The sequence below is a fragment of the Trichosurus vulpecula genome, chromosome 5 (assembly GCF_011100635.1).
Source record: "Trichosurus vulpecula isolate mTriVul1 chromosome 5, mTriVul1.pri, whole genome shotgun sequence".
NCBI classification, from domain to species: Eukaryota; Metazoa; Chordata; class Mammalia; order Diprotodontia; family Phalangeridae; genus Trichosurus; species Trichosurus vulpecula.
The window spans coordinates 152,541,727-152,558,164 of record NC_050577.1 but is presented as its reverse complement, the minus strand read 5'-3'; the positions used below and the strand labels follow the sequence as shown (position 1 = coordinate 152,558,164).

Genomic DNA, 16,438 nt, shown 5'->3' with positions numbered 1-16,438 from the left:
TTCTGTTAGTATTTGTAACTCCTGGCTCCAAGTGACAGAAAGGAAGGCTGCCAGGCACAGCTTTCAGCTCCAACTCATTTATATAAAGATAAGCTTTGCAAAGGGCCTGAAAATCAAGATCTGGCAGCCACCCAAGTCCACACCCTTGCTGTGAATAGATTGAGCCACACCTGGCATTCTGGGGCTGGTGAGTAGGGGGAGCAAGGGCTCTCTGCTCTTTCTCTTCCAGCAGAGTAGCTTTGAATCGTATGCTTTGGAAGGTTAGCCTGTCCCCCTCATTTTACATGGAGACCTTGAGGCTGAGAAAGGTCAAGTAACTTGTCCAAGGTCACATAGCTCCTGGAAGAAGCAGGACCAGCACTTTCACCTTATCTTTCCAATCCAATATGCTCTTCTCTCCAATATGAACGCAGCAAAGGAAGCCTCAGCTGTGTAGCCACAATCGATAGCTATTGTGGCCATGCAATGGTGACAATTTGGGCACCAAGTCCACTGGTTTGGTTTTGTTTTGTTTCATTTTTACATCTTCCACAGTAGTGCCCAATGATCATGTACATATAATCTATATCAAATTGCTTACCATCTCAGGGAGAGGGGAAGAAAGAGAGGGAGGGAGGGAGAGAATTTGGAGTGATTGCCAGGGAGACAGAGCTTGGTTTGGGAAGTCAGTGACAGTGATGGGAAGGCACTTCTTGTATGACCACTAGGTGGTACAGCGGATACAGGGCTGAGCCTGATGTCCTGAAAGCTCATGTTAATGAGTTCAAATCTGGCCTCAGTCACTTACTAGCTGTGTGACCCTGGGCAAGTCATTTAACCCTGTTCATCTTAGTTTCCTCATCTGTAAAATGAGTGAAGAGGAAATGGCAAATCACTCCAATTTCTTTGCCAAGAAAACCCCCAAATAGGGTAACAAAGAGTTGAACACAACTGAAAAAAAAAAAGAAAGCCCAAACAACAATAACAAAAACTTCCCATGTGATACCCCTAGTCACCAGACTTCCTAATATAATGTTAATGAGAAAACATAGTATTGTATTTGCATTACAAGATTCCCCTTCCCCTCACCCCCATGAAATTTGTTTATATTTTCAGATTAGTCTGCACAATGCTTCTGTGAGGTCATTAAAACATAAGCATTAACAATCTAGTTTTTTGACTAAAGAAACTGTGATGCATTCATTCAGCCAATCAGAGGTCATATGAAAAATCTGTTACAGAACATGCTACAGCTTTCCCTTGCCCTCATGGCCTTCCTCTAGGGGTATTTCATGTTGAACTTCATTCAACAACACAGAATCACATTATTCCAAATTAAAACCTGATAGATGCCCTGGTAGTTGAACCAAAACTTTGGCTTCTGTGAAGAACAGAAGATCCAATAAATATTCATGTAATCTTCTGGATAACACATTGAAAAGGACAGCTGGCTCAGGAGGGATCATTTGCCTGGTTTAGTATCTGTTTCCATTTACATTAAGAAAATATCGAAAGAAGTTATTATCCACCAGAGGGCTTGGGAGGTACAATGGAAGCTTGATATTGCACCTGACTGCTTTTGACATTTACCTATTGTAAAAGGGAAAATGTGTGGAGATAGCCAAATGACTTTTTACAAAACACAATCTCAGCAGCTATAAAAGAGAAAAGGATATGACAGAGATGGAACACACTGCATCTATAAAAATGAGGAACAGGACTTGTCAGAAACACCTGCTTGTAACTATCAACCACTTCAACCTGGCCTGCTGAGAAATTACTCAGAGCCAAGTACACCAATGGTCCTGAAAACACTACCGTGTTTTAAAAAAAAATAGAAAAAAGAGGAGGAAGAAAGAAAATGTAGGTTTCATCGAACTTTTTTAACCCTAGTAACTGGGGTGTTTAACTATGAACTGCATTTTTATCACATTTTCTGGAAAAGGGTAGCTTTGAAAAATCAGCTGTTCTTGATAGTTTTATCTGTCAGGGGCACAGCAGGCAAATATCAATAGAAGTCTTTTCAGAGCTCTTATGTGAGTTATTTGACAATTTTCCCCAAAATATAGTAAATTTGTCACCTGGGCACTAAAATATTGGTTATTATAAATAATGTTGCTTCATTTTTTAAAGGCCTCTAGAAACTAGAAAATACTGCCATGGTACAATGGAAGGCGCATTGGGCTTGGCAACAGGAGACATTTGTTCCCATTCCAGCTCCACCACTGACTAGCTTTGTGATTTGAAGGAACAAATTACTTTACCTCTCTGAACTTCAGGTCCTTGTCTACAAAACAAGATTGACAGTCCTTGAACTACTTACCTCACATAGTGGCAATAAATAAATGAGATAATGTAGGTAAAGTGCTTTGACACATGATAACTCATTTTTATATGGTGCTTTAAGGTTCATAGAACTTTTTCCTTACATCTCAGTAAGATAAATAGTAACAATGTTTTTATGCACATTTTTCAGATGAGGAAACTGAGGCTGGGTAAAGTGACTTATCAGAGGTCATCCTGCTACTAAACCATAGAAAGTGAACTTGAACACAGTTCTTCTAACTTCAAGTACTGTGTTTTTTCTATGCTTCTTCCATATGCTAAATAATAATAATAATAATTATTATTATTTTTGTATTTATATATTGGTATTTTCTGCATTGCTACCTTTCACTTCATAGACTAGAATGCTGAAATGGCTATTCAGTTTTCTTCCATTTTATTAGTATGATTCATTAGTTGCTAACAGTAATTTGCCTACCTCGGTTTCTTCATCTATTAAATGCGGATAATAATAACACCTCCCTCCCAGGGTTGAGGTGAGAATAAAATGAGATCACATATATAAAGCACTTTGGAAAACCTAAAGTGCTATATAAATACTAGCTATTATAATTAATGCATCATAACAGGATATTCACAGTAACAGAAGAAATTAAAACAAAGGGCTTTTAAGCTGCTTAGAATATTTGAAGAACGAAGGACTTTAGTAAGAACACACTTTACAAAAATTGCTTGTTCTCTCATCTTCAATTAGGTATTCATCCTTACTTGGCAAAACAGAAATGGATAATTGCTGAAAAATTGATTCTGGCACCAAAACTAGAAAAGGAAATGCTTTTGTCTTTTCCCCCTTTCTTTCTCTTTCAGTGCTTTTTTTTTCCCCTGGTCACTTATAGCATATTATTTTATCCATTTTTCATCGGGGATATTAAAAACAAAATGCTTTTCCAAAGTGAAAGCACCCTAAGGCTGAATGTGTATAACCAGTCAAGCCAGTCCAAATAGTCAAATCAGTTTGATAATGTAGACTTAACTTAAGAATCCCACATTACTCAGTGACCTCATTAATGTGGGTATGCCTCCCCCTAGGGCAGATCACAATCTATTTATACCCTTCTTGTCTTGTATATGTGTCATCTTTCATCTCTGTACATCCTTGATAGAGGATCCGCCTAATGGCCTTCTTGTAGAAGTTTGGTCATTTCAGGGATCCCAGTGAAGCCATTTATCTCTTATCCTTAATACAGGACCAGCCCACCTTATTTTCCAATCATACATTGCCAGAGAAATATCTTTTACACCGCCTCTTAAACACAAATCATTGCTAATGTACTACAGCCTGGTAGTTTCTACTGAAAATGAATTCAAATAGAGAGCATCCCTTCCTGTCCTCATATCTGATCCAGTACAGAGCAGACAGTGGAGAATAACTTACCAGTTAAGTCCCAGATAAGCAAATCATGCATACAAAAGGAAAAGGGTGTAGTTTTTTTAATGTAGGGATAGAGACTGGACCTGTGATTTCAATTAGTGAAGGAAAATTCCCAATCTAGGAAAATCTCTCTGCCAATGCAGGTATCTTTTCTGAGTCTTTGAGAGTTGCCTAGAGTAGTGGGACTTGTCCAAGATCACAAAATCCATTTCTGTCAGAATCAGGACTTGAACCTGGCTTTAAGGCCAGCTCTTCATCTGTTATATCTGCTGCCCCTCACAAAAATGCAGTCAAAATACCAACTGCCTTTCAAAAATAAAAAATCTTGCAACTTGTTTGGCTACAAATTTTAGGGAAAACTGCTTCCTTTCTTTTTTAAGAAATTAAATCTTATCAGCTATTAATGAATTTCATTAAATGAAGTTTTTCCATGCTTCAGGGTGAGGGAGGGGAAATCACTCTGTTTGGAATTTTCACAATTTTTCTTTTACCATAAAATTTTGAAAGGAAATGTATATTTTTTCCCACATCATCCTGACTTTGGTAACCAAAACTTCTTGCTCCAAGTACCATTCATCTGATATGATGACTTTTCACCAGCAGTACCCCATTTCTGCAATGTCCTCCCTCTTTACCACCACCTCTAGGTTTCCCTAGCTTCCTTCCAGACTCAGCTCAAATACTAATTTCTTCAGAAGGCCTTTCTCAGTCTCTCCCCAAGTCCTCACCCCATACTACTAGGGTCTTTCCTCTGTGATTATCTCCAATTTGCCCTGCATGTGTCTTGTACCTGTATAATTTTTTTTGTGTTGTCTCTCCCATTAGAATATAAGTTCCTCCAGGGAAAGAACCATGTATTTGCCATTTTTTTGTATCCCTAGCACTTAGCACAGTGCCAGGCACATAGTAAGTGCTTAATAAATGCTTGTTGATTGAATGATATACACTTAAGTATGTAGATCAAAATAGAACACATCCTGTTAATCAAAAAAAAGAGGTAGAAAAATCAGTCAATTTTCATCATCATCAACATACTTAACAACATAGCAATCAGTCAGCAAGCATTTATTGAGTGCTTACTACGTGCCACACGTTGTACTATGTGCTGGAATTAAAAGTTAAGCTGAAGAGTATGTATCTTTTAAATTATGCATCTTAATTTGGTTTACCGACAATAGTTTCATAATGAGATGTTTTTAATTTGTTTTTCACTATTTTGCTGGTGTTTTGGATCTATCCCTCTTTTGTTGTTGAGTCATCTCAGTTATGTCAGACTCTTTGTGACCCCCTTTGGGGTTTTCTCGGCAAAGATACTGGAGTGATTTGCCATTTTCTTCTCCGGGTCATTTTACAGAAAAGAAACTGAGGCAAACAGGGTTAAGTGACTTGCCCAGGGTCACATAGCTAGTGTCTTTGGCTAGACTTGAACTCAGGAAGATGAGTCTTCTTGACTTCAGGCCCGGCACTTTATCCACTGTGCCACCAATTGCCCTTTGGTTCCCTCTATGTTCCTTCTATCATAAAAATCTGAGCTAAGCATGAGGTATCTCACAGCAGATCTCAGATTGACCACATTAATAATTGTGGTGCACAAGCGATTCCAGATAAAGCCCACCTACCAAAATGTCTGCAGTTTTACAAGGCGACTGAGGCTATTTTCTTCCACAAAAGGCCTCCTCTTGTGTCACATTATGGCATGGAAGTGACATGAGGCTCTCCAGGGCTATGTCAGGGAGCCAAAGCTTTGGGAAGGTCCTTCCAAGCTGGAATCATTTCAAGTACAATTCCCAGACCAGGTTGTAACTGCCGCCCAAGGGCCAGCCTAGCTAAGTGCAGTAGAGAGACTCAACACCAGAAATCCAGGGATGAATTTTTGTGCCAAGACAACCCATGAAACAGATGAAAATACAAAATTCCCCTCAGTCTTACATGGCCCCCTTCCACCTCTGCAGTGATAGTGCTGGAATAGCGGGAAAAAATCGACAGGCTCAGGTGGCATGGAAAGGTGGTGATCGATACTGGGGGGAGGGATACTCAACACTGGTGAGGTCACAGATTCATCAAAATGTGAAGTCGATTAAGTACATGAAACCATCTTTCTCTTTCCTACTCTCCATCTTTCTCAGAGTGAATGAGGAGTCATACCACTGCCTTTTTGTTTTTATAATTAAAATGTCTCTTTAAGCCTAATAATACATACTCTTCTTCTTCTTCTTTGTTAAGCTGTTCCCTCGCCTTATCAGAATCCCACTAAGCCCACAATGAGCTCTCTTTCCAAACCTCCATTGTGATTTTTGTTTCTACCAAAGATTTGGCATTCACATCCTGCCTTTTATTAGTTAATAATCATGATCATAATCATAATTGACATTTTATAGCTCTTTGAAGTTTGGAAAATACTTTATGCCTGTTTTCTTCTTTGATCAGTGTGGTGTAATGGCTAACATACTAGACTTGAAAGATCCAGATTCAGATCTACTAGCTGGATGATAGTGGACAGATGACTTAATAATATGCTGTCATTTGTATAGTGCTTTGAGGTTTGCCACAGCCCTTTTTACATGTTTGCTTTTCATAGCAGTTCTGCGAGATAGGTGCCTTCATTTTGCAGGTGAAGAAACTGAAGCTGAAAAAAAGGTGAAGGGACTCATCCAAAATCTCGTACTAAGTGTCTAGACAGGATTTGAATTCTAGGCCCAATATTCTGTGCACTGTACCACATAGCTGCCTCTCTGAACCTCAGTTTCTTCATCTGTAAAGTGAGAGGGCTGAACTCCATGGTCCCTTCCAGCACTACATTTAAGATCCTTTGACGCTGTAATTCTGACAATAACCCTGTGAGGTAGGTAAGGCAATTGTGTGACATGACTAATGTTCAACTCTCCATGACCCCATTTGGGGTTTTCTTCCCAAAGATGCTGGAGTGGTTTGCCCATTTCCTTCTCCAGTTCATTGTACAGATGAGGAAACTGAGACAAACAGGGTTAAGTGACTTGTCCAGGGTCACATAGCTAGGAAGTGTCTGAGGCTGAATTTGAACTGGTCTTCCTGATTTCAGGCATGGCACTCTATCCACTATACCACCTAGCTGTTCCACATCTATTATTGTTCCCCATTTAATATATTAGGAAATTGTTGCCCTGAGAGATTCAATGGCTAACCTCTGGTCACACTGTTAGTAAGTGCCAGAGGTAAAATTCAAAGCCAGGTCTCTCCTAAGTCCAAATTCTATTTGCTTTCCACTAAACCATTATTTTCCCCCTGTCTCCCCAACAAGACAGTAAGGTCCTTGTGTCCCAAGGCTGTATCTTTTTAGCTTTGTGGCACAGTGGTGGAGTCAGGAAGCCCTGAGTTTCAATTTAGCTTCAGTCACTTGACAGGTGTGTGACCTTGGGCAAGTCACTTAACTTTTGTCTGCCTTAGTTTTCTCATCTGTAAAATTAGGGAAATAATATCGCCTACCTCCCAAGGTTGCTGTGAGGATGAGATATCTGTAAACCACCTTGTAAATCATAAAGCACCGTGTAAATGCTAGCTGTCATCATTATTATCACTATTACTGTTAGCACAGTGACACATATAGCCAATGACCACTAAAAATGTGTTCACTAACTGTTGATTAAACCTTTTGCCATAACCCCATATTCTCAGTAGTTGAGCTAAATTATCATTGCAAAGAACCCTTTAAATCCAAATGATAGACTGTCCTCAAGGATTTTCTTTAAACGAAAATAAAAACAACAACAGTTTAAATGAAATCATTTCTCTTTATATCTTTTTGCGAATTTGGGCCCAGACTGTCTTTTTTGCTTCTCTCTAAACCAATGACATGCTGGGGGGACAAAAAAACAAACAAAAAATTTGGCACAGCTCAAAAAGACTAAGCTAATGAGAGTTTCTGTAGTTGTCCTTTGAAGCATATTTCATATTTTATTTTGTCATCTTCATTTATGTATGATACTCTTCACTCATTAGTTTGACTGTAACCTGTGCAGCATTCACTTCCCTCTGCTAATATATCCATCCATGTGTAAGCCCACCTTGTAGACTCTATTAATCCTGAGATAATTAAACTCGAATGTGAGTCATCTAATGCCATACTTTTTGTGTCTCAGAAGTGGAGCAAAGGATAAGCAGTACCACAAGAGATATGAAAGAAAGAAGGCCTTGAAAATATTTTGTATCAGGGCTCTGCTGGTTGCAAGAGCCCTCAAAGAATCAATTCTAATTGTCAATAAGGAACTCAAGGACAAAGACCCTACTCTCCATTTTTTTTCTGCTCCTCCAAAGGACCAAATACAATGTATTGAGCGCTCAATCGTTACTCAACATACGCTTTTTCACTAAAGGAACAAATCAAGTCTTTACAAGATGTCATTGATTCGCACTATCACATACCATGTGTGTATACCAGAGTTAAAGCAGCTCTTATGGTTCAAATCAACCACATAACAAAGTTGAAGCACAGAAAGCCAACAACCAAAGAGAAGGGACATCACTGATCCTTGCAGCTGTGAAGTTATAAGAGCAAAGAAGCACAGGATTTGGGTGTAGGTTATCTAGTGCAACAGTGTCATGCTTTAGTTGACTTTATGTTAATGTGTGTATATATAATATACACATATATACACACACATAATGTATATATATAATGTGTGTATATATATGTACATATATACATATATGTGTGTATATGTATACATATATATGTGTGTGTGTATGTATGTATATATACATAAAATAAGTAGTAGATGGTGCAGTGTCAAAAAGAACAATTTCATCCATAGAATATTCTAGTATAACATTGTTTCCCTAGTGTGAGCTGCTCTACAAAGTGTGTTAGATATGTTTTGTAAAAATATAATAATCAACCAGCATTTATTAAATGCTTGCTGTGGGTCAGTATGTTAAGGAATAGGGATACAATAACAAAAGTGCCACAGTCCTTGCCCTCAAAGAGTTTACATTCTATCAGGGAAACCAACATTTATACACATAAGAAGATACAAAATATATACAAAATAAAACAAAATTAATTTAATGGGGAAAAAGGCCTCATGGTAGGAAGTAGGCTAGACTTGAATTTTGATGGAAACTAGGTAAGGTAAGGAGAGAATGCACTCCAGGCCTGGGGGAAGAGTCCATGCAAACTCACAGAATTGAGAAAAGGAGTGATGGGGATGATAGCAAGTCGGCTAGATTGGATGGATTATAGAATACATGAAAAGGAACGTATGTTTGGAAAGATAGGCTAGAACCAGGTTGTGAAAGTCTTTAAATGCCAAATGGAGGACAGCTTCTTAAGTGGGGAGGTGGCACGGTCAGGCCATGTTCTAGAGAAGGAACATGGCAAAGAGGGCAGTGGCCTGACCTTGTCATCAGTGACACCCAGGTTCAGGTCAGGCCTCAGATGTATAATAGCAGTCCAAACCTGTTCCAGCCACTTAACTTCTGAGTTCCCCCCCCCCCCAGGGAACTCTTTAGATAATAGTTGAATTGTTGAATTCCATTGATACAGACAGCTTATATGTAGTAGTAGTCCATACCATTGAAAGCACAGTTCTAGACCATATGAATACACATATAATATGTGTGTGTGTGTGAAGAGAAGAGAAGAGAAGAGAGAGAGAGAGAGAGAGAGAGAGAGAGAGAGAGAGAGAGAGAGAGAGAGAGAGAGATTAGGAATGAACTGGCCTTAAAGCATGCAGATATTCCCTGCTTGGTTTTGGTCCAAGCAACTACATGAAATCTTGGAGAATCTTTCCATCTCAAAATACCTGTTAGCCTATGATCAAGTAAGAACACACACAAGTGAAAAGAGATCCATGTGCTCATGGCTGCCATAGCCAGGTGGAAGGTAGTGTAACTGGTTGTCTCCTATAACTAGCTCTCACCAGGGGAGAGGGGGTGGCAGCTCATGGTAGTCCTGATTCCTTGACAGCCTCAGGGGAAAGAAAGTGGGGAAGAGGTGGTTAGCCCTTTTCATATACCCACTCAGTTAGGGCTCAGCAATAACTGAGTCACCAGTTTTTCCCACTCCATACCCAACTGGAAGGTTTTTTGGAATCACACATATCAGTCATGAGGTTACATATGGCAGGAAACAGGGTCCTCCCAAGATTATATATAATCATTTTGAATTTAAACAAGGCAAGGAATAGCTGTATGTGCTTCAAGGACTACCCTATCCCTTCCTGCCATAGGTTAATCCACCCCTCTTGCAAAACACACACACACACACACACACACACACACACACACACACAAATATGTATATATATATGTATGTATATGTATATCTATATATGTGTGTGTAATATGTATGTGAAGCAGCTAGATAGCTCAGTGGATAGAGCACTGTCTTAAGTCAGGAAGACCTGAGTTCATATGCAGCCTCACTTACTAGCCATGTGACCCTGGGTAAGTCACTTAACCTCTGTTTCACTTAATTCACTGGAGAAGGAAATGGCAAACCACTCTAGTATCTTTACCAAGATATGATCCACGGGGTCATGAAGAATCAGACACAACTGAACAACAACAAATGTCTGCATGCATGTATGTATGTATGTACTCCAGAGGCATATATTATGGTTCTTCCCATAGGAGGAATCAAGAACAAAAATTGTTTTGGATTTCTTTTAACACTAAACCACCCTGAGTGCAAGAAAGCTCATCACATCAGATTTTGAACCTAAAGTGAAATTTCATACACCATATCATGTTATCTCTATTTGTTTCCCCCAGAATCTTCATGTCCAAATCCTAATATCAAGGTGTCCACTTTCCCCAAATATCCAGGGACCCAGCGCTTTGTTAAGTCAGTAAGACTACTTACTATAAAGGCTTAATATGTTGTTCTTGCCTGACATCACAGGTTAGAGAGGCAAGCAATCTTAGAGTGATAGTGGATTGAGTTACAACAGTTACCTGAGAGTCCTTATTCTCAGAAAACTAATGAGTTGGTATATTTCTGTAAAAGGTTGGAAAGGATGAGTGACAGCAACCAAGGTCAACACCTAGTTGTTGCTTTGTGATTGCATTAGAGATGCACAAGATGCACTTATGTCATGACCTTAGGGAACCTCATTATGGAGAAAATTAAACTATTTTGTTCAGGAAGAACCTACTCTGATCTTCACACTTGTTGAGGACTTGATCTAGACCAGAATCTTGATATACTTTCATGAGCAGGGAAATTTTAGTTAATGTAAATTGAAATCCTTCAGGTGCCAGACTTTCTAAAATACTGTTTTTATTAAAGTAAATGTCAATTAAGGCTATTATAACACCATCCCAGTACCTTTCATTTACTAGTTGCATTTTTTAAATATTGTTTCTTGACTAATTCAACTTGTGGTTTACAACAGGTAGCCAATTAATCATTGTTCTAAGTGGTGGCCTTCTGATCTTGGTTTCTTGCTATGTAGGACATGATATAAACATCCTAATAAAATTGACATATCGCTGAAAGAGTCTGAGTGACCTGAAGATATACAGTCACTCAATCAATTCTTTCAGGGAATCTCAGAATTGTACTAATAATGTTAACAGGTATATTTGCAGCAAACCTTTCTTCTGATAATTAAAATGGGTTAAAAAGGTTTTCCAACTAATCTTTCCCTGGGTCCAGCTGAGATAAAAATCTGGGCCTGGAGTCAGGAAGAGCTAAATTAAAATTTGATCTCATAGACTTAAGTAGCTGTTTGACCCTGGCCAAGTCACTTAACTTCTGTTTGCCTCAGTTTCCTCAACTGTTAAAAAATGGGGATAATAATAGTACCTACCTCACAAGGTAATATTTGTAAAACACTTAGCACCATGCCCGGTACATAATGAGGGCTTAATAAATATGAGTTTCTCCTCTCTTCCTCCATTTTTATAAAAATCTTCCTCACTTCCCTGAACTAGAATATTAAATTAAAGGACAAGAGTAGGCCCTGAAACTGACAGCTCCAGAGAATGAGACCAGTTTACTCCTTTATGCCACAAAGAGGTGTAACCGACCCTCACTAGGAGGACTAGGAGTTTCCCAGCTCCCTTCAGCTGTCTTCATCTGATGGCCAATCACCTGTAATCTGACTAAATGCTGACTAAGGAACTTTATCAATATGATCAGGGACTAATAGTGTAGTCTTAGAGTATTTAGGAAACTTCCAAATTCACTTAGTCTATGTTTGTGTGTTTTGATCATTTGTGTTTTAATGCACAATCACCTCAGAAACATAGATAATGTAAAATAGATCATAGGATTTAGAGTGGAGTCAGGTTGGTGGCTCAGTGGATAGAGTGCTGGGCCTTGAGTCAGGAAGACCCGAATTCAAATCTAGCCTCAGACACTTACTAGTTGCATGACCGTGGACAAGTCACTTAACCTAACTGTTTGCTTTAATCCACTGAAGAAGGAAACGGCAAACTACTCCAGTATCTTTGCCAAGAAAACCCCACAGAGGGTCTTGGTCTGCTATGATCCATAGGGTCACAAAGAGTCAGACATGACTGAACAACAACAGCAAAAAGGATTTAGAGTAGGAAGGTGTAGCACCAATGCGATCCAGAGCCTACAGTGGCTATGCATATGCCGGCGTAGTTCTGAATCGCAAAATAGAACAGACTCTCCACACGGAAGACAGAGTCAAAACATTTATTGAAACACCAGAAAGCCAGATCCATCATAGCAACAAAGGAATCTATACACATCAGCAATGCAGGGGGCACCGACATCCCTAAGCCTTCCCTCTGTCAGGGCCTTCCCACAAACAAACACGCTCAAGCAAAATGCCCTTCTCTCACTCACAGCTAACTACCTGCTTCCTCTCTCTCTCTCTCTCTCTCTCTCTCTCTCTCTCTCTCTCTCAGCAATGACTGCTCTGACCAACTTCCTGTCAGCTCTGCTCCACCCCTTCTGCAAGCTCCTCCCACCACAGGCTTCATGTGACTCAAACTCATGTGACTTAGGCTTCCATGTGACTTAAGCAAGGTCACACGGGCCTATTAATGGATGGGAAAGATCTTGCCTTTTACATTACCATTACAGAAGGGATTTTAGAGACTAATTTAACGCCTTCATTTTATAGATGAGGAAAGTAAGACTAACCTTCCTGGTCATGTAAATGATTAAGTATCAGAGCTGGAATCAAAACCTTGATGTAATAGAAATATGGCGTGCAGTACCTTACACTAAAACCAGATCTGATCATTTTACACACACACACACACACACATATATATATATATATATATATATATGCCCTCTGGTATCTTCAATGGCTCCTTCTTTTCTCTAGTCCAATATCCTCAGCCTGACCTATGAAGCCTTCTACAATCTGACTCCCATCTACCTCTCTTGTCTTTTTTCACACTACTCTCTAATGCAGTCAAATTGGCATGAAACCTCACTGCAAAAAATATTCCCATTTCCCTGTGCCTTTGTGTCTTTGCCCAGATATTCCTTCTGTCTGGAACTTTCTGCTTGTTCACCTCTGGTTTATAGAATTCTGAGCTTCCTTCAAGCGTGGCTCAGATAGCACTTCCTACCTACCTCAGGCATTTCCTGTCCTGCTCTCCTTCCCCATAGTTATTAGCACCTTCTCCCTCTTGTAATTATTTTGCCTTTGTTAACAAATCCACCCCGAGTATAGGGACTAAATAAGATATACTGGATACCTGCAATCTTCTAATTCTTGCATAAAGGAGAGGACCCCACATGTAGCTACATGGCAGGCATGGTATCAAACTTCCAGGCTCCCTCATGTAACTCAGGCAGGGTACCCTAGGTCCCCTCTGTAAGGAAGATGCTTAGAGCTAGACTCTACCACTTGCCACTTGTAATAGGTCCACATAGTTAAAAGGCAGCTGCTAGGACTAGGCAGTATATGTAATAAAGTTCCTAGGTATGTACAGTGTGTAGAAATACACGTTGATTCATCTCCCTGGCAAGATCAAGTGAGATCTGGGATTGGATGCTAGAGAATTCTTATTTAAGCTGTGTTCTACTGCAATACTTTCAACACCATGATCCTAGCTTATTCAGTAGCTTGCTCCTCAGCCTAAGACAATGGGAGTCTGGTGAAGCCTATGGTTATTGTGGTTCAGTTGTTTCTGACTCATCGTGACCTCATTTGGGATTTTCTTGTCAAAGATACTGAAGTGGCTTGCCATTTCCTTCTGCAGTTCACTTTACAGATGAGAAAATTGGATTAAGGGAAACAGGATTAAGTGACTTGCCCAAAGTCACACAGCTAATAATTGTCTAAGACTGAATCTGATCTCAGGTCTTCCTGACTCCAGGCCCAACACTCTGGCCCAACACTGTGCCACCTCCCTGCCCTAAAAGCCTATGGACTCCTCAAAATAAAGGGTTTTGTTTTGGTTGGTTTTTTGATACATTAAGAAAAATATATAGGATCACAAAGAAATCCAGAGGTTAGTAAAAATAAAGATGTAATCTTCTTGCATCCAAGTTCACAGAGCCCAGTTTAAGAATCTTTGATCTATGGATTTTTTTAAACTGTTGATTCACTTTCTCCCATGAGATCCCAAGAAGCTCCTTCGCCACTTTCCAAACGACTCCCTATGAGTAGGGAACTATATATCCTTCTCTCCAAGGGCAAAAGGCTCTCCCTCTCTCATTTTCTATTCAATATCATCATTCATTACACCAGACAAGGATTTGGCAGCCACTTTCTTTTCATTTATTTAAAGGAGGAAACAGACTCATAAGTAATAACAGTAATGGTAAGCAATTGAGGAGCAAATCATTTGTAAGGAAACAGCTGCCTGAGCTGCCTGTGACAGGTGACAGAACTGCCCACTTTTCCTAAATTTTACCCCTCTACTGAAAGAAGGGGGACCAGAAAGAGATCATCTACCAGTTTAATATAAGCTTTTAGGGAAGTCCACCTTCAATAGGCAAGGAGAGGCGAAGGAAAACTCTCCCTCCCTGCTCTTCACTCCCCATTAGCTCTTGGTCTGGGCAAAGGGTCCAGTTCTTAGCTTTAGGCTACCATCTTCTACAACAAGATGTGTAAGAGTTAGGGGACCCTAGAGGAATTATATGCCTGCCCTTCCCCCATTCACACCCTCTGTTACAGAAAACAGATACTCTTTACCTTTCTTTTTCTTCTTCCCCAGAATTCTCTCCCACAAACCAATGAATTCTAGGAAAGAGCCCATTCAGTTTGTTCTAGCCGTGTCTGACGTCTCACATCTCTGTGGGAATGTGCTACAGAATGTAGCTATAGCAATGTGTTACACATTAATTTGTATACACTATTTAGTTATTTATAATTTGTATTCCCTTCCCCCCAATAGAATGTAAGCTTCTTGAAGACAGTGATTATTATATTTTTGTCTCTGTAGTCCTAGCATTGTGTTTTCTGAACATAACCCAAAGCCCCAAAGCCCATTTGTATGAGTTTTGTTCCTCGTTGGTGGAGATCAATGTGGCCACCTTCTATGAGGGGCAGTTTTCTTGAATTAGCTTCCACTGAAGCCAGGAAGAAAAAAAAACAACAACAGAAATTGGCCTCTTGGGATTTGGGGCTGTAGTCACAAAAATGCCCTCTTGCTGACCTAACATGAAGCAATCTCTCAGTGTTGACTTTTTGGGGTACTTTGCTCTGTTTGATATTGTAAGCAAGCAAGCTACTTCTTCTATGTAAGCATTACTTCCTGCTAATCCAGTCACAGTGGCTTTTGTACAGTTTAACACCAGAAGAGGTAACCTCTGTACTTAGTGTAGAAGGGATTCGTGCCTGTGCATGTACATGTCCACCTACAGATACTGAACTCAGAGGGAAGATTTTATAGGAAGGAAGAAAATGTACATGTTTATGAATAAGGACTGAACAATTCAACCAGCTAATACCAAATGCCAGCTAACTTTTTTATACTAAATACCAACGAAATGTCCACAAGGAGGAACAATCAGCAAATATATTGAAATGAGTTTGATTAAGTGACCTCTTACACAACTTCTAATTCCAGTACTCTATGGTAATCATGATTTTAAATAAAATTTCTTATCTTTTTTAAAATCCATTCAGTCCCATCAATAAACTGGAAATGTTTGAATTTTCACACATTATATGTTTTATAGCAGAGTTTGAGTTGAATCAATATTTTCATATTCTATCAATTATCCCAGACCATAGAAAAAATAGCCCTGGTTCATGAATTTGCTCATTCCCCACCCACCCTCCCCCTTACCCTGCAATTTTTTTTTTGCCAGTGTTAGGATTTTATCTGTCATATAAGCAACCTACAGATAGTGAAAAATAAACACAGCTATAAAATGAAACTCTTGTTTCTTAAGCTCTTCTTATAGATGAAATCAGTCCCTGTCTATCCAAAACATGAATAAACCAATAGCCATTTCTCATTGATTTTCTAAAACTTGCTTCTTCACTGTTCCTGCTCTCTAAAGCCTTAAAGGGGAAAATAGGGAAAGGAAGATGAACCAGGGGAAGCTGTGGTAGAAAGAATACTAAATTTGTTTTAAGAGGGAATAGATTTGAATCTCATCTCCGTGACATGGAACAAATGCCTTGTCCTTCTTGGACCTTGATATTCCTCTGCTGTAAAATGAAGGTGACTACATGGTTCCTAGGGTCCTTTACAATTCTAAATCCTATGATGTTGCTTCTTTAACTCTGGAGGAAAGTTTGTACCTCTCCATGCCTCTAAAAGAAAAAAAAAAGATACATATACACATGTACTGAGTCCTAGCAGAATTGCTGA

The 16,438-nt window shown here is 39.4% G+C and overlaps 1 protein-coding gene across 1 annotated transcript in view; it reads left to right on the top strand.

The window, feature by feature from the left end:
* The window catches only part of LOC118851095 (membrane-associated guanylate kinase, WW and PDZ domain-containing protein 2-like), a 389,772-nt gene that overhangs the window by 225,043 nt on the left and 148,291 nt on the right, over window positions 1-16,438 (top strand). The window lies entirely within an intron of this gene.